Consider the following 19,904-nt stretch of genomic DNA (forward strand, 5'->3'; position numbering starts at 1 on the left):
AAATATACAGGATAGCCCGTTCCCAAGGCTTTGACCTTTAAAGGTGTAAAACTTTCCCATTCCTACAGAGATAAAAAGTTGCAGAGCAGAGAGAATAACATTTGTCTTGTTGGATGTTTACAGGGTCATCCTGACCTGACCTACATGGAAAGCTGCAAGAACAAAGGATTCTGACACCAAGAAGTCTGCAACAACCAACCACACCCCTCCCTCACCTTGCCTTTAAAAATGCTTTGCTGGGCTTCCCTGGTGGCGCAGTGGCTGGGAGTCCGCCTGCCAGTGCAGGGGACACGGGTTCGTGCCCCGGTCCAGGAGGATCCCACATGCCGCAGAGCAACTAGGCCCGTGAGCCACAACTGCTGAGCCTGCGCGTCTGGAGCCTGTGCTCTGCAACGGGAGAGGCCGCGATGGTGGGAGGCCCGCGCACCGCGATGAAGGGTGGCCCCCGCTCGCCGCAACTGGAGAAAGCCCTCACACAGAAACGAAGACCCAACACAGCCAAAAATAAATAAATAAATTAAAAAAAAATGCTTTGCTGTAAAAAAGAAAATTACAGACCAATATCACTGATGAATATAGATGCAAAAATCCCCAACAAAATACTAGCAAACAGAATCCAACAACATACTCAAAGGATCATACACCACGATCAAGTGGGATTTATCCCAGGGATGCAAGGATTCTTCAGTATATGCAAATCAATCAATGTGATACACCATATTAACAAACTGAAGAATAAAAACCATATGATCATCTCAATAGATGCAGAAAAAGCTTTTGACAAAATTCAACACCCATTTATGATAAAAACTCTCCAGAAAGTGGGCATAGAGGGAACCTAACTCAACATAATAAATGCCATATATGACAAACCCACAGCCAACATCATTCTCAATGGTGAAAAACTGAAAGCATTTCCTCTAAGATCAGGAACGAGACAAGGATGTCCACTCTCACCACTATTATTCAGCATAGTTTTGGAAGTCCTAGCCATGGCAATCAGAGAAGAGAAAGAAATAAAAGGAATACAAATTGGAAAAGAAGAAGTAAAACTATCACTTTTTGCAGATGACATGATACTATACATAGAGAATCCTAAAAATGCCACCAGAAAACTGCTAGAGCTAATCAATGAATTTGGTAAAGTTGCAGGATACAAAATTAATGCACAGAAATCTCTTGCATTCCTATACACTAATGATGAAAAATCTGAAAGAGAAATTATGGAAACAAACACTCCCATTTACCATTGCAACAAAAAGAACAAAATACCCAGGAATAAACCTACCTAGGGGGCTTCCCTTGTGGCACAGTGGTTAAGAATCTGCCTGCCAAGGCAGGGGGCACGGGTTCAAGCCCTGGTCCAGGAGGATCCCACATGCCGTGGAGCAACTAAGCCCGTGTGCCACAACTACTAAGTCTGCACTCTAGAGCCCGCAAGCCACAGCTACTGAAGCCCGCGTGCCTAGAGCCTGTGCTCGCAAACAAGAGAAGCCACTGCAATGAGAAACCCGCGCACCGCAATGAAGAGTAGCCCCCACTCGCTGCAACTAGAGAAAGCTCGTGCGCAGCAAAGAAGACCCAACGCAGCCAAACATAAATAAATAAATTTATTAAAAAAAAAAAACAACCTACCTAGGGAGACAAAAGACCTGTTTGCAGAAAACTATAAGACACTGATGAAATAAATTAAAGATGATAACAACAGATGGAGAGATATACCATGTTCTTGGATTGGAAGAATCAATATTGTGAAAATGACTATACTACCCAAAGCAATCTACAGATTCAATGCAATCCCTATCAAATTACCAATGGCATTTTTTACGAAACTAGAACAAATCATCTTAAAATTTGTATGGAGACACAAAAGACCCCGAATAGCCAAAGCAGTCTTGAGGGAAAAAAATGGAGCTGGAGGAATCAGACTCCCTGACTTCAGACTATACTACAAAGCTACAGTAATCAAGACAATATGGTACTGGCACAAAAACAGAAATGTAGATCAATGGAACAAGAGAGAAAGCCCAGAGATAAACCCATACACCTATGGTCAACTAATCTATGACAAAGGAGGCAAAGATATACAATGGAGAAAAGACAGTCTCTTCAATAAGTGGTGCTGGGAAAACTGGACAGCTACATGTAAAAGAATGAACTTAGAATACTCCCTAACACCATACACAAAAATAAACTCAAAATGGATTTGAGACCTAAATGTAAGACCGGACACTATAAAACTCTTAGAGGAAAACATAGGAAGAACACTCTTTGACATAAATCACAGCAAGATCTTTTTTGATCCACCTCCTAGAGTAATGGAAATAAAAACAAAAATAAACACATGGGACCTAATGAAACTTCAAAGGTTTTGCACAGCAAAGGAAATCATAAACAAGATGAAAAGACAACCCACAGAATGGGAGAAAATATTTGCAAATGAATCAATGGACAAATGATTAATCTCCAAAATATATAAACAGCTCATGCAGCTCAATATTAAAGAAACAAAAAACCCAATCCAAAAATGGGCAGAAGACCTAAATAGACATTTCTCCAAAGAAGACATACAGATGGCCAAGAAGCACATGAAAAGCTGCTCAACATCACTAATTATTAGAGAAATGCAAATCAAAACTACAATGAGGTATCACCTCACACCAGTTAGAATGGGCATCATCAGAAAATCTACAAACAACAAATGCTGGAGAGGGTGTGGAGAAAAGGGAACCCTCTTGCACTGTTGGTGGGAATGTAAATTGATACAAGCACTATGGAGAACAGTATGGAGGTTCCTTAAAAAACTAAAAGTAGAATTACTATATGATCCAGCAATCCCACTACTGGGCATATACCCAGCTAAAACCATAATTCAAAAAGACACATGCACCCCAATGTTCATTGCGGCACTATTTACAATAGTCAGGTCATGGAAGCAACCTAAATGCCCATCGACAGACAAATGGATAAAGACGTTGTGGTACATATATACAGTGGAATATTACTCAGCCATAAAAAGGAACAAAATTGAGTCATTTGTTGAGATGTGGATGGATCTAGAGACTGTCATACAGAGTGAAGTAAGTCAGAAAGAGAAAAACAAATATCGTATATTAACGCACGTATGTGGAACCTAGAAAAATGGTACAGATGAACCGGTTTGCAGCGCAGAAGTTGAGACACAGATGTAGAGAACAAACGTATGGACACCAAGGGGGGAAAACCGCGGTGGGGTGGGGATGGTGGTGTGCTGAATTGGGCGATTGGGATTGACATGTATACACTGATGTGTATAAAATTGATGACTAATAAGAACCTGCAGTATAAACAAACAAACAAAAAAAACAACTAATACTAAACTTTCTTTGGGTTATTTGTACGGAAATATGTTAATATAAATGTTTCAGACATTACATGAAATTTCTAAAAATTTTATATGTTCTGGTATAATGTTATAAGTCGTAATTCTAGTTATTACATTAAAATGTATATCTCAGAAATAACTAAATTTCCTTGTCAATTGCATTGTTATGAACTTTCATCAAATCTTTAACCGTGGTCATTTTTAAGTCTTTTGTCATTTACAGACAGTTCTGGGTGTACTCTGATGCTTTCGCAAATATGTTCCTATAAAAGGGTTTCATCTTCAAGGAATTCATGGAAAAGACTCTGACAAGTACAGGTTTCTGGTAACTGACTGTACTGCTGAACTGAATGAATAAGCATTTTCAGAACTCTAATGAAAAACTGATGAACTCATAAAAGTGCTAACAAAAGATCAAGATGAAAAACAAATTAATTACATGGGACTGAGTGAACTGATGAGGATGATTATAATTTTTGTGACTTTCTGTTTTAATAAAAAAAAAAATCCCACAAGGACTCAGAGGCAAAAAATATACAAATCAATTTTCACTGCAGAGTAAAGGAGCTGTTACAGTGGAGGATTACTGGACTGAATGTCAATATTATGACATAGTATGAGTGTGTTTTGTGTTTGGTAATTGCAATCATTGTTGCTTTTGTTGTGGCCATCCATTTACAATGCTTGGTGTTAGTTTATTTATCTCTTGTAAAAATAAAATACAGTGTGTGTGTGTGAAAAAAAAAAAAAAGCTTTGCTGAAACCCTTCCGGGAGTTCGGGGTTTTGGGGGGCATGAGCCAGCCATTTTCCTTGCATGACCCTGCAGTAAACCTTTCTCTGCTCCAGATTCCAATGTTTCGGTATTGTTTGGCCTCGCTGTGCATCGGGCACGTGAACCTGCATCCGGTTTAACAGGAGGAGACCTGGTCTCTGAATTATGGTGTCTGCAGTGGGCAGGATGGGGCACCAGCACCCCTTCCAGAATTCACGTTGGTTTTCCTCTCTCTACATCTACTTGGGGGCTAAATGTTGAAGCAGAGAGCCTAGAGGGGTTAGATAGATATTTAATGACTAAGAAACCCTGGTATGTGTTGAAATTACAATGTAACAGAGACATTTAGCTCTTACTTGGACTTTCTATCTGTAGTGGGCTGAATTGTGGTCCCTCCCTCTCCCTACCCGGAATCATATGTTGAAATCCTGACCCCAGTACCTCAGAATCTGACCTTATTAGGAGATAGGGTTTTACAGAGGTAATTAAGTTAAAATGAGGTCATTGGGGTGGGTCCTGATCCAATAGGACTGGTGTCCTTCTAAGAAGAGAGGTTAGGACACAGACACATGCAGAAGTGAGATGGTATGAAGACACAGAGAGAAGATGGCATCTACAAGCCAATACCTTGATCTTGGACTTCTGACCTTCTGAGCTGTGAGAAAATAAGTTTCTGTTGTTTTAAAACCCCCTGTCTCTGGTACTTTGCTATGGCAGCCCTAGCAAATGAATATACCACCTCATTCAATGTTAGAGTGACACTCTCCTTTTAATATGTAAACATTTCTTCATAAATCATTTCACATTTCTTGTCTAATTATTCACAGATTTTGTATAAATGATGGTACATATCTGAAGTGAAGGAAATAGCACTGATAAAGGGCAGAGAGATTTTCAAAAGTCATCCCGGCTGAAGGCTGGAATATTTTGAATAATTTACTATAGACACTGTGAAAGTTGGGCAGCTGTTTTGCTTTAAACATTAGTTTCTTCCATAGGGAGTGGAAAATTACTCTGAGAAGTGATTCTAAAAAGTTGATTCTCATTCTTTGTGCCAAGTTTTCCAAAACAAGTTAACAAAAGGATTGTCTTTATCTGGAGGGACTTTTTGAACTGCTGCCTCCTCACTGTCTCGATTCTGCCCATTTTTGTCTCCACTCCCACCTCATCCTATTGGGTACTTGTTAAGCAAATAATATACACGCCCAGGGTTGGATTTATTATTTTTATGCAGATTGTTAAAAATAGTGCAACTGTGGGCAGAGGAATGACCACAGGAAGTGATTCACTTCCTCTGGTCGGTTTCTCTGACACCTACCAAGACCAGAGAAATACAAATAATGGAAGGATTCATGTTGGAAAGTCATGGCACCATCTCTTGATGCTTATTTCTGTCAGTGACTAACCCAATCTAGGATGTGCTTCTACTTGCCACCCAGGCTGTATGTCTTTGAAGTCTGGGATCACGCTTAACATCTACTCTGGGAACCTGATTCTTCACTCTGGCGTGCATCTGACACAGTTGATAAAACTGGACTTTAACTAGAGCAGAGACACTTTCCCCTCTGCTTTTGGGGAGATGATGGGGGCTCACGTTGGTGGCGTGGGTTCCCATCGGTGGTCCTTGGTCTGCTTCAATCCAGTTTCAGCAAACCTTTCACAATGGTCCAAACCATTTTACCTGGTCTTGATCCTAGACTCCATTTGCTTCTCTTAGACGATGGTATGACCAGATGAGTATAATTATGACAATCTTGAGCCTTGCCTGGTGTCTACAGATTGTGTTTTCTCCAACATGGTCTCAATAGTGTGCATCAATTCTGGAAGGTCATTGGCGCCCTTCACTCGATTTACTATCTGGGCAAGGGAACAGGGTTCAAAGACCCCACAGGTTGACAGTGAACCTTCTTTGTGGACCACTCAGCCTGACAAATGGCGAAATATGATTTTACCTAGCATGTTAAACGTAGGTGAGCTACAGCTTGGGAGACTCCTGCAGGATGGGTCTGGGCTCCTGGAAGCCTTCAATTCTCCTTTCTTATTCTTATTCTCAGTAACGGATGTCACACATTATTGTTCTACTAAATCTTTAAGCCTTGAGTAAAGAATCGTTTTTTGAAAGGCGTAAATATAGATTTTTAAAAATCACCCAATGAAGATTTTGAGTTAAGGTGGATTAAAAATAAAGAAAGAAATGCAATGAGCAATCAAATCACAATAGTTACAAAAAAAATCCATCAAGGGCCATTAGGAGAAAAAAAAATTCGAATCATTTGAGATGTTGGAAAAATAATTTTGAAAAGTTAAAAAATTAAAAGCATTGTTTTTAATCCAATATACAGAAACCAGTGTTTTCATTCCACATTCTCATTAGTAAAGAGTTTGGGAAAGGAAGATAAAAGGGAAAACAGGAAGAGATATGGGGGAGTGGGAGAGAAACAGAGGAAAGGGGAATGAAGAGGAATGTACAGACAGGCTGGATGGCTGTTCAAAAAAAGGGCAGCAGGACCCACAGATTAAGTCAGAGAAGCATAGTATGAGGGACAGGGCAGAGCTAAAAGTCCAGGGACATTCTGAAGAGCTTGTAAATTATTCTTACTGCAGGCTGGTCCCCGGCCCTGCGGGCCTTCCCTCACCCCATCCTATATGTATGACTGCCATTTGAAAAGCAGACTGGCTAGTCACCCAACATTTGGAAGTTTTCAATGGCTCTTCCACAAGCAAGCCAAAGTGGCATTTGAAATGGATGGTTTCAGACAGCTTGGGAAGGATGCCCTCCAGTGGGTCAGAGCAATAACCCCCAAGGTTTGGAATAAGAGGGACAGAAGGACAGAGGGCCCTTCAGTGTGCAGGTCCCCCAAGACAGCCGGCCAGAGGTTCTTAAGCTGGGGCGTACGACCCCCCAGACATCATCTCTCCACCTGTAAGGGCTCAGGTACTGAGTGTTTTCCTGGGAGAGGGTGCCCCTCTTCCTCCAGGATCACTGAGTTAGACTCTGCACCCAGGGAGAGCGGGGCTGCCCAACAATGAGATAAAACCCCTTCCAGCAGGAAGAGAAAGGGGGAAATCACGAAGGTAGATGCACTGCAATCCCCACGGTCATTTCCAACTCTATAACAACCTCTGGTTCTGTGATTGAACAAAAAAGACTGGAGCTCTGATAGGTGTCATTAAAAAAATTTTTTTTTAATTATAAAATTCAAACATGTAAGAAACAAATCAGCAGTTCAGAAGTGTATAAAGAACAGAGGAGAGTACCATCTTTAATACCATTCCCGGGCGATAATCATTGTTCAACATTGGGGATCTATCCATTCATTCTTCCACATTAAAAATATGCAGAGTTGGGCTTCCCTGGTGGTGCAGTGGTTGAGAATCTGCCTGCCAATGCAGGGGACATGGGTTCGAGCCCTGGTCCGGAAAGATTCCACATGCTGCGGAGCAACTAAGCCCGTGAGCCACAACTACCGAGCCTGCACTCTAGAGCCCGCGAGCCACAACTACTGAGCCCACGTGCCACAACTACTGAAGCCCGTGTGCCTAGAGCCCGTGCTCTGCAACAAGAGAAGCCACTGCAATGAGAAGCCCATGCACCGCAACGGAGAGTAGCCTCTGCTCGCCACAACTAGAGAAAAGCCCACATGCAACAACGAAGACCCCAACGCACTAAAAATAAATAAATAAATAAATTTATTTAAAAAAAATATATACGCAGAGTCAAACATATGAAACATACCACACATAAACACGGATAACGTCTTTTGTATGCAACTCACTAATTTTATTTGCCATCTCATGGCAAATAGTGGATACACTGCCATGTCAGTACTTAACATCTATTTCATTCTTTTTTTTTTTTTAATTTGGGCTTATGTGTACTGGAATTAAAACAGTACAAGAAAAAAACATGATTGATCCTAAGACTTCAGCACTGTTAAGATTTACTGAGGCACTGTTGAGGGTCCAGAGAGAGAACTGCAGGGTTATCTCTGGCTAAACCCACCAGCTTCCCCCTGGTCAGGTGGAGCTTTTCAGTAAATGCCCAAAAGCAGCAGTCATGGGAGCTATTTCTCAGGGCTGCCAGGGGGCGTGTTCTTCCAGGCAGGATGTCAGCTCAGCCGACTTGCCTTCTGTACCTCCCGTGCTGTGATGCTCTTTCCTCTTCCTCCCCACCAGCCTGAGTGATCCAATCTCTGTCGCTCTCGGATGTGAAAATCTGCTTGTGGGAAAGGCCTGAAATGTCGGCTCACTCTCTCTGTGTCTGCCTGTAAGTGACAACTGTGGAAACCCAAGTTCTGGCCCTTGGAAAGCACACCTTGGGATGGAACACGGGGTGTCAGTTTCCACCATCATCACACAGGGTGCTGTTGGGGAACTCTTAGTACAGTCAGGCATTTTACTTCTTATCACCTCTGATTTTCAGAAACCCTAGGAGCGAGGTATTACTATCTCCATTTTATAGAAAAGGAGAATAAAGCCCAGAGAGCTTAAGGAACTTGTCCCACGTTGCACAGCTTCATGGTAGAAGCAGAATTCCTTCTGGGGTCTCCCTGTGCCCTTCACACTGCACCCTGCCAACCTGGTGAAGGAGGCATTGGCCTTTGCAGTCACGCCGTGTGGCCCTAAGGCAGCTGCCTGGCCAGAGTCAAGCCTGCCAGTGGTCACTTAGAAAGTGGAGCCCCCAGCTGGGGTAGGAGGCTGGAGGCCTTGGGTTCTCCTGGAGACCTCAGGGGGCCACGACCTCCAAAACCATCCTGGACGGCAACCTCCATATCACTGACTCACCTCCCTAGCCCGCTGGACCTCTGGTCTCATAACAGAAACATTTCAGCATTGGTGTCTTCAACACTTGGGATCTAAGTTTGGCATCTAAGCCAGGGTTTTGGTAAAATGAACATGTCACTCCTGGGTGTCAAAATCTTCTGATAAACTGGCTTGTTTTTTGCAGGTCTTACTGCAGGTGTCTTTCATTGTGAACTATTTCAAACTTTCTTTGAAGGTCAAGGGTGTTCCAAAAAAATTGTAGAGGGGTGTAGGAAAATTGGATACAATTCAGAAAAGAACAAAAGTAATGATTCTGAGGATGGAAAACAGACCTCTTAGGACAGGGGATTAAGGTAATTATACGTTTCCTGGAGGGAAGTTGAGGGGTGGCTATCATTCTTAGGACCTTGGTTGGATTCTGACCACTGACCAGCGATTCCTAACTCCACAGACAAATAGGAATTTGTCCTCGAAGGGGGCATTCTGGCCAGATGTGGTTACTGCTCGCTGGTCCAGGCCCCTGGCGCTCTTCAGAGCCCTTTGGTATCTGCTTCTCGTTTGGTTCTTGGAATTGCCTTGTGAGGGAGGGCAAGGATGCTTATGGCTTTGCCACTTACTCTCTTGCCAGAAACTGGCTGAATCTCATGAAATTTCTGCGCCTCCGATTCCTCACCAGCAACGTGAAGATATTAATTGTATCTATCTGATGATTAACTGAATTAACCTATGCAAATGTTCAGAAGAGTGGTCACATTGCAAAGACAATGTAAGAGTTAGCTATTACTGTTGCTGAAATCAGAAACAGAGGACCAGGGGAATTCAGAGGCTTGCACAAGGCTTGGACTAGACTTAATTTTTTAAATTAATCAATTTGCTATTTATTCATGGAGCATGATTTATGTAAGCAAAAATGAAGTGTGCGCAGCTGGATGAATTTTGATCAGTGCAGCACCCGTGTGGGTATCACCCTCCGGTGTGTTTCCAGTGGCTACACAGTGCGTGGTCAATGGCAGGGGTTGCCCCAGTTTACTCAACAATCCTTACTGCAGGGCACACAGAATCTAATGTTAGAAGGGGCTCCTCATCTTTGGTGTTTTGCCGCTGCCACCACCAGCATCACCCCTGAGTCCTGGTGGGGTAACAGAGTCAGCCCTGAATCAGAGTCAGGGAAGTGTTTCTAGACCCTTCCTCCTTCTGGTCCAGACTCACCGACTCTGCCAGCGCCGCTGCAGCAGCGTCCGCCTCGGTGCCCCACTGTCCCTGCTCCCCGCAATCACCAGGGAGCCTTCCACGAGGTGACCCAGCGCACCTGGCACCTTGACCACTGTCCACAAGGCTCCACCCTTCCTGGGTCCCTGCCGTTCTCCAAACCTGCCACGTGTGACCCCTCCTCAAATATCTCTCTGCCATCCTCCCTCCCTTCCTTCAGCTCTGTGCAGCAGTCGCTTTATCCAAGGGCTTCCCTCATCTCTGCCCCTCCACGGCCTCTCTGACCCCTCACCTGCCTGGTCTTACTTCAGCGTTCCTCACCTGGCACCTGTTTATCACTTTGTGGTCTATCTTCCCCTCCACCCAACGTCAAATGCACACTCCACAAGAGCCAGAATTTGTTTTCTCCATTGCTGGTCACCAGCGGGGAAATGTGTGGGGTGTATTAATTAGGGATACACACGACTACATATAAAATAGAGAACCAACAAGGACCTACTGTAGAGCACAGGGAACTCTAGTCAATATCTTGTAATAACCTATGATGGAAAAGAAGTTATGTATAACTGAATCACCTTGCTTGACACCTGAAACATTGTATATCAACTATACTTCAATTAAAAAAAAAAAAAGAAAAAGAAGGCTGCCTGAGGCTGAAAGTGAGGGTGTCCTCTTGGGCCTGCTGGGGGAGGCTGTTGGCGTGTGACTCTCTACTGCCCCCTCCTCGGGGCAGGGGGGTGTCAGAGTGGGGCTATTGCTCGAGGGATTTTTAGAAGAGCTCTCCCTAAGGCTCTGGTTAGTAACCTGGTGTTGATGAACTTGGATGACGAAAAAAATGATCCCCATTTTCACCACGGCCTCACTGATGTTTAGCATTTTGTTGACTTATACATGAGCTAAGCTCTCCCCATGATCATTAGCAGGACTTGTGATTTTGTCACTGATACCATTCACATGTTTTCAGGGCATATTATAGGTGTTGCAGATATCTTGGTATCTGTTTTTTGCTCATATTATAACTATCAGGGACACCACTAGATCATTTTATTTAACAAGTTAATAAAGAAGCATGTCGACCACAAATTTATTTTTGTACTATTTTGATATCTGATGGCAATGTCATTGATTTGCTTTGAGATCCTATGTGTTCTATTTTATGAATTTAGAAACATTTCCTGAGGAGCAGTCCACAGGTGTCACCAGAGAGCCGAGGGGATCCACGACACACAGAGGAAGGGGTTCTTGTCTATGGGGTTGATGGTCCCATTGAGATAGAAGATGGAACCTTGGCTGTGGGGAGGAAAAGGTCTCCTTCAGACCAGAAGCCTCGGTCCCTCCCATTCAACCTTGCTGCAGGTAGGGTCTGGGACTTGGGCCAAGGGTGACCTTGGCCTTGGCATGAAGGAGCTAAACCTTTCCCCTATCCAGGCCTTTCCGTCAGCTCTCCCATCCCTTCCCTCCAATTCTCTTTCCATTCCAGCCCCAACTCTTCCTACTAAACACCATGAAGGCCCCTTGTATCCTCCCAGGATTTGCTGCTGTCATAGAGGGAGACACATGACCTTGCCCTTCCCTGGTTGTCAGGGTGAGGACACCTGCGTGGAAGTGGTTACAAAGCCAGCTGCCACTCCTGGGCACCCAAGTCCCTAATCTAGACAGAGCCTTCCTATTTTGGACAAACACTAAATTCATAAAGACAGATGATCAAATTTTCCTATCAGGTTCAAACAGAACATTAAACTGTAGTGACGAATGAGTCTCTAAGTCCAAAGCAAAGATTTGCAGAAAGGATGCTGGTAGGAAGGAAAATGTAGAAAGAGTAAAAAAAAGTTATCCATGTCAGCAGATCATGTATCCTGTTATTCTCACGAAATACTTTCTTCTGTTTAGTTTCCTTAGTGGAGGCTGGAGAATGTAAAGGAGACAATAGGAATTACTTTATTTTGGTCTCGGTCATGAAGGCCACTGTGTGAACTTGGGCAAGTCACTGAAACGTATTTCATTTCTCATTTTATGAGCCAGTCATTTTCTCTCTCTGTATCTCTCTTTTTCTCTGTGTCTCTGTTTCTGTCTCTGTCTGTCTCTCTGCCTCTGTGTCTCTGTCTGTCTCTCTTTAACACACACACACACACACACACACACACACACACACACACACACTAGGTAAGGATAAGGTCTCAGTCCCACTCCCCTTTTCATTCCTCTGCATGAAGACACTCCACGGCATCAAAGCCCGTACACAGCACCCTCTGCAGATTCAGCTCCTGGCTACAGCCCCATCTCCGTCCTCAGGTCCCAAGAATATTATGTGACCAAGTGTTAATATCTGAAAAATGCTTTGAAGTCTTGGGAAAAGACACTATATTAAAGGATTCTTAAAAAATCATTACCCTGCCTAAAATGTAGAACCATGCCCAGCAAGAAGGCTGTGATTGTGCGAGCAGGCCAAGCTAATGATTTAGAAGTTATCATTGTAACAACAAATCAACTCAGACCGTAAATTAGATCCTAAAATAAGCCTTCGGACCTCAAGAGTCTTCATCTTACTCTTGAGCAAGTCTTTAGAATAGAAATGTGTCTCATTTCATCACACATATAACCTACTTTCACATCTAAATATTCTTCATAGAATGTGACCACTTGCCAAATTTAGAACACGATGAACATTTTTGGGGGGGGGAGGGCTGAGAGGGATCCCGACTTTCCTGAAAAAAAAAAAATCACATTGCAAAACGCAGGGAGGAAGATATCCCACGTCCAGAATATATACGGCTGGTTCAGTCGCCACAGTCCAAAAGCGCCATCTGAGCATCTATTTTTCCAAGCAGTTGAGAGAAATGATGTGTACATTTTTCATGTGTAATTAGGCAGTGTAAGGCGATCCCCGCTGCCGACGGGCTGCCGCTGCCCTCGTCGGGTGAATGGCTTCCAGATTTCACCCCCATCTCTTCTGTCTAGACTCTACGTTGCTACTTTTTTTCCTCCTCGCTTAAAACAGACTCCAACATAAAATGCCAAAAACAGAAGTTTTGTCCCTCTTTCTCATAAAGATGTGGGACAGAGCTCGCTCTGCCAGACAAGCAGGGGCCCCAGACTTTCATAAGACACGTGTCATCTGAAGCTGGCATTAAAGATTGTCCAGGCGTTTCAGCGGGTCATGCAAACCTTTTTTTTTTTTTTTTTTTTTAAATATGGTTTTCATTAAGAAAGAGAGTATTTCTAGAGAGGTGTGGTGCAGTTTGGAGCTGGGGCAGCGAAGGGTAGGAAGAGAGGCGGGGAACAACAACGCAGTTATTGACGCCGCTGCTGAAATGTACATTGTCTTATAAAAGGGCTTTTGGGGAGTGAAAAAATCATTTCATTCTATTACCAGGGGCCTATCTTGTTGAGTGTGCTGATAACTCAGGTTAAAATCTAGTCACTTAACAGAAGAAAATGGAGAAATTCTTATGACGCTAATGCCATTTATTAATTGTAAGAATTTTTATGTATCCTGTTCTGGGGGGGGAGTAAAAAAGTCATTTTTTAAAACTTAGACTTAAAAAAACCCGTATTATTACTGAATTTATTTAATAAGATGAGATGCTTATTAAAAAGATGAGACAGGTAGTTGAAGGTCCGTGTGATTTGACCAACAAGGGCTGGGATAGATTCACGTTTTGGTTGTTTAAAGCTGCCTTGTTTAATCTTATCCAAAACTTCTGCAGTTTCTATGGAGATGAAGCTCATATTCTTCTGTTTACCAAGCTGCTTCCGTATGTGATTAACAGACAAAGATAATAATATAGGAAATCATTTTTAAAGAAAAGGATGAATAAAATAGTGCTGTTTATTGGGTATCAAAAATAAAATAATATTTTCTCAGAAAGCTGAAGATGGGTTTCAGTTTTCACTGAAACAAAGCAAAACAGAAGTAGTGAACACACAGTATGAAAATAAGCTTCAAATAAGTAAATGATAAGAAAATTCAAATACTGCTGTATATTTTCTTTTTCTATCTCCCCACTCTAGTCTATTTTAAAATACACCCCACAGAGTGGTACCCATGGGGCTGTTAACTAGAGGTTTAAAACCTGAGAACCTAGTTGTAGTTTGTGTTATAAACTCTTTAGGGATTACTGCTAGCCTTTTACTAAAAATATGCAAAATCATCCTTATATTATAGAACTTGGGTAGAATTTTCAAATCTTCAGAATTGGTTAATTTGCTGACTTTTTAAAAAATCTGCTTTATACATTGGTACTATGTAGGCTGTAGAAAATCAACTGTATCTTAATTGTTTCAAAGGCGATTCAGCAGCCACTAAGCTGAAATGAATGATCCAACAACACTTTAAAAATTCCTGCATTTACCAGTGTTCCAGAGAACTTGAGAACTAGAGAAAGGGGGAGAATTGACTAGATTTTGAAAACTCCTCAACCTCAGCAAAAAGACCAAAGTCCTTACAGCTGAGAAATGAAAAGCCAGCTGTATGAGGCAGCAAGAGACAAACAGTAAGAGAAGAAGGGGGTTTCTGACACCTTGAATAAGAGATTTTTGTGGGCCAAGGAGGTCCGGGAACACCCCACAACATAATTTCACTTTTGAATTTATAACCAATTTTCTTAATAGTGCTAGACCCCAGCACTAAATGTTTCCTTAAAAACATTATAAACTCTTTAGGAGGCACTGCTGGCCTTTTACGGAAGACCATGCAAATTCATGCTTAGATTATAGAACACGGGTTGAATTCCCAAATCTTGAATCAATAAACACAACAAAAATCCAAATATGTGCCATATACATTGTGTCAAATACATTTTATTCCTTTACTCCTAATTTAAATGTGTATGTTTGGATTTTATCTGATTAGGATAATAATATGTCTATAAAGCAGGGTTTAACTTTAATCTATGGAATTTGTATTCCAAGATTTATCTGCTTTGACTCTTGTTCATTCCCACAGTGATTTTATTTATAATGTTTGTATCAATAGTTGTCATCTGCCTTGCTGTGATTTTGCCTGGACATCTAAATACAGCTTCCTAGATGGCTATAGTTTGCATCTACTTAAAATTAAATAGCTCTGCTGAATGATCGAATGAGATCTTATCTAATCTGTTATTGCATCTGAGTTCACCCAAGTGACTCTTGTGAACTGAGTTCATTTCTCTCTCTCATTACACTTAGCACAGTCCTCTGCAAGGATGAGTTTGCATACCTCTCTCCCCCATCACACCGTGAATTCCTGGAGGGCAGAAGGCATATCGTCTTTTCATCCTTAGTGCCTGGCATGATGCATTCACTCACTAGGTGCTTAAATGGATGTGTGCTTCTCCAATTGGTGCCTAATCCGCTTTCAGTGGAATGAAGAAAGCACAACGGCAATACATCTCAGTTTGAACCGCTTACAGGAAGCCCACCTAGGTTCCCGAGGTCAGAAAAGATTTCGCCTGCAGCTAAACCCTGCAATAATACTCTGCCTTACTTCTATAGCCCTTATTTTACATATCCTTTTTGTAGATTCTTGTGTAGGCGACTTAATTTCCTTATAAGGAAGTGAGCTCGGGAAAACTGGGATCATTTAGTTCTACATCTTTGTACTGCACATTGCACCAGGCATGGGAAAGCGTGTGTTGGGGGCACAGGGGGCAATAATCTCTTGAATTTCTCTTTTATGTCTGCCCAGCGCGTCGCAAGTGCATGGGAAGCAAGTCATCTTGTTGGGTGTTTCTTTATGCGGCGCTGTGCTCACGGCTGAGAGAAAGGCAATTCTTGATTAAGCTTTATTTTTCTCTGGAAAATATCTAAATGCTCTACTCTGTCTTTACGTGTCAAATGACCACCACAGATTGTCCTGGAAGTGAGAGGACATTTTGGCCAAACAGAGGCTGAGAAACATGGCTTCTGGCTGTAACTCAGACTCTGATGTATTCATTTAAAATGAGGAGAAACGAAACCCCAGGAAAGTCTGATGATGCATTTAACTGTAATAGAATTTAGAGATCTCGCCACGGCAAAACCCGAGACCCAATTTGCCAAACGGACGGGCGTGGAGCCCTCCGCAGTGCCAGTCATAGAAGCACTTCTGCCAAGACAGGAACAACAGCCTATGGTGCAAAGCATGCCATCTGCATGGGCTCAAATTCTGCATGCTGGTGCATAATTTTTTTTTTTTTTTTTCTGTTCACATCAGAGAACACAGGGTTGGAGTTGTTTTCAGAAGACTTAAGTAGCACTCATTTAAATTATTCAAAAGTTGTATTTGGCTGAATGTTGAGTTTCATTCCTTCTTAAACTGGGATCATTTCCAAGGATTGTTAAAAAAAAAAAAAAAATCCCAGTGACTTTAGTGGTGAAAGAATGTAACTAATTTGGTGATAGCCCCCATAGAAACAGACAGCTAGCTCAACAGACGTGGTCTGGTCTGAGGCAATGTGGCCCGCGGTGGGACCTGGGGGCTGGCGGGGCTCCGCTGGAGCTCATGAAAGGGGCTCAGTCCCAGGAGTGGCCGCACAGGCGGTGGGAAATGGCAAGGCTGGGGGGGGAGGCAGAGCTGCCACGGGCGGGCTTATACCCGCTCGCGGGGGGAGATCATAAAAAGTATGTAACTTTCATCTTAATTGCCAAGAGTAAATGGACAGCTGAGGCTGCCTATTCATTAGCAATTTGGCTCTTGTGTGCCGGCCTAGAAACAATACCCACAGGGAAAACCACTCTTTAGAACTGAACGCTTTGGAGAAAAGGTTCACGTTTTCTTTTCTTTGGAACTGGGCTGTGAGGCCCGGGGTTCTGGGATTGTCTTTCCACGATGATGATTTGGGATTGTCTGCTGAACCTCCTCATCAATGAACACAACTCTGGACCTGATTGATTAATGGAATGAACAGAAATTGGCCTGCCTCAACTTAGACACATTTGGAAGAGAGTGTGTGTTCCCACAGAAGTATTTATTCTTCCTATCTATCTATCTATCATCATCTATTTATCCATCAATCATCTATTTTCTATCTATCAATCATCTATCTAATAAATATCTATCAACTATCAATCATTTATCTTTCTATCTTTTTATCTATCATTTATATCAATCTATCAGTTATCTATCTTTCTATATTTTTATCTGTCATTTATATCTATCTATCATCTATTCTATCATATATTATTCTATCATATCATATCTATCATCTATTGTCTATCATATCTATCATGTCTATCAATCATCTATCTATCATATCTATCTACCATCTATCATATCTATTTGCCATCTATCATATCTATCTAGCTATCATCTATCATATCTATCTATCATATCTATCTACCATCTATCATATCTATCTATCATCTATCTACCTATCATCTATCTATTGTCTATCTATCTATCGTCATCTATCTATCTCTCGAACAACTCACACAAACTACATTGTGCTTTGTTCTTTGCTCCAGTGTATTTTAATCCAAGCCAAAGCAGATCCAATTTAATTCCTTTCAACCCAATTTAAAAAACATTTATTCAATATCTGCCATGTGCCAGGCTCTGAGAGTACTAAGATAAATACGACAAAACCAAGCAGCAAGCAGCCTGCCTGTTTGGCAGGAGACAGAGGCAGATGTCATCAGTGTCCCGTGCTGAGCTCCGTAGTGGACGAGTGTGTGAACCAAGGTGGACACGGTGCAGCCTGGCCTGTGGGAGGGGCGGCGTGGGAAACAGCCACGACTGCCGACTGCCCTGTGCGATGCTCTCTGCCAGCACGTTCTCTCTGACGTTCACAGAGAGATGAGCACCTACGTTCTCAGTGCCCAGTGGGTCTGTGTTGCCCTGTGAGCTGTGCTCTGTGCCAGGTGGGGCTCTTTTCCTCTGACACCATGAGTCATGCGGTCCGGGTCACCCGTGGGCGATGCAGGTGACACCGCGTGCATTTTACCCTGACCTCCCAGGACTTCTTTCTGTGAGGGGAGAGGGTTGTGCTGTTTGCCTTGGTGGTGATGGTTGGAAGGGTGAGGTTCTCCGGGATAACAGGGAGCTTTGGGCATTTTTAGACAGTGGCGGAGATGCCACCTTCTTTGCCATCAGCATCCTCACCAGTCAGGTTGTGAGAGGGTGAGGCCCCAAGTCTCTCAAGGTCCAATTCTCCACAGACGTGGCCTTCTGGCTCATTCTGGGATCTAGAGCCGAGTGCTGGCTGTACCGCCTGGGCCTCGATCCACCCCTGGATCAGGTCCACAGGTCTGCTCTGTACTGACAGTGGCAGGATGAGGGTCAGGGCACACGTGGACAACACACGGCCCCTTGGTGATGTTTTTGTATGGTTCCCATCAAACGCAGACTTGAGACAGGGGTTTGGCTTCAAGAAGTTTATCTGGAAAGTGATCCCAGCAAGCAAGAGTGAGGGAGTGGGCAAGAGGGATGGGGGAGGGCAAACCCATGAAAAGAACGTGCTCTGGAGGTGGTCTCTGCACCAATGGGCAGTTAGGGCCCAATGCATGGAAACCATCTGAGGAGCCGTGTAGACTATGCTTCAGAGCTGTGTCTCTGAGCTGGGACATTGGCCCACCAGGTGCCACCCCTCGTGGTTGAGGGCTGGGATCTGTGCCTCCCCGGCACTTCTGGGCTGCCTTGCACAAGGGCTGAGCAAGCTCTGGGCACCCCAGAGAAGGCTTCTCCAAGCAGCCAGAGAGGCTCAGACAGAAACTGTGGATGCAGGAGGAAATGGTCCACCACACTACGGGTGAGCTCGAGGGGCCGGTGGGGTCCAGGGCAGGGCGTAGACTGCGTTGATCATACTTAGGTACCGGGAGGTGAGTTAAGTCACAAGTGTGTGAGATTTAGGATGTGATGCTAAAGGTGCGTGAATCAACAGACATTTGTAAGATGGACTATCTTTCCAACGCTGTGCTTGATGCTACGAAAATGAAAATGGTAGGCTGTGCACAGTTAAAAAAGAGTGGGAGAGGAGACTGGGTATATTGAGAGATTCATGTAAGGAAGTGATGGGTATCAAATCACAAAGAAAACCTGGACCCGGATTGTGGGTCAATATCTATGTAAAACAAATACCTATGTCAAGGAACCGCAAATCTTAATTCATACCACGATTTACATGTTCAGAGAAAGGGGATTTCTTCAGTGACTCTGAGCTCCCTCCTCTGTCCCACCTGCTGGTTAGTGGGAAAAATATTTGCTTTATGAGTAGGTCTGGTTTAGCACTTCTAGCCTGACCCAATAAATTAAACAGTTTCTCTAGGCAGGGCTAGGCCTCCCTGGTCTTCCCAAAGACTGGTACTCATCCAGTCTTTCACAGACTGGTACCCATCCAGGGACCACACTTGGAGTAGCACTGTCTTCTGGTAGAGATGGGGCTCTCAGACATAAACCCTCAGGTTTCAGGGGAAGGCCCCTTATCCTCCTGGTTGTCACTCACCCTGATAGCAGCCTTGTGACCAGAGCCTGTGGCTGGTGGGGCCCATTGTTCAGACCCCTTCTGGGCACCTCCGAGGCTTGGCGGAAACCTCCACCTGGCCTGTGAGCCCAGAGGTTAACTTCCCATGGCGACAGTGATCTTACCTCACCACGTGGGCTCCGGGGATCACAACTCAGAATCCACGCCACAGGGGGGGGACATGTGAGTCCCCCTCTGTCGCCCTGGACTCTGGCGTGTGGGAGCTTCCAGGTCCTTCATTAGGGATTGGGTGTCAGAACCCCCTTTTCCCCACCGTTGGCCTCACATCCCTGCATCTCTGCACAGAAAAAGAATGAGGCAATAGGGACCCAGACTTTCTTATTCACGACTCCTCCCTTTATCTCTCACCAATCC

The sequence above is a fragment of the Balaenoptera borealis genome (assembly GCF_965194805.1).
Source record: "Balaenoptera borealis genome assembly, chromosome: 5".
Classification (NCBI taxonomy): Eukaryota; Metazoa; Chordata; class Mammalia; order Artiodactyla; family Balaenopteridae; genus Balaenoptera; species Balaenoptera borealis.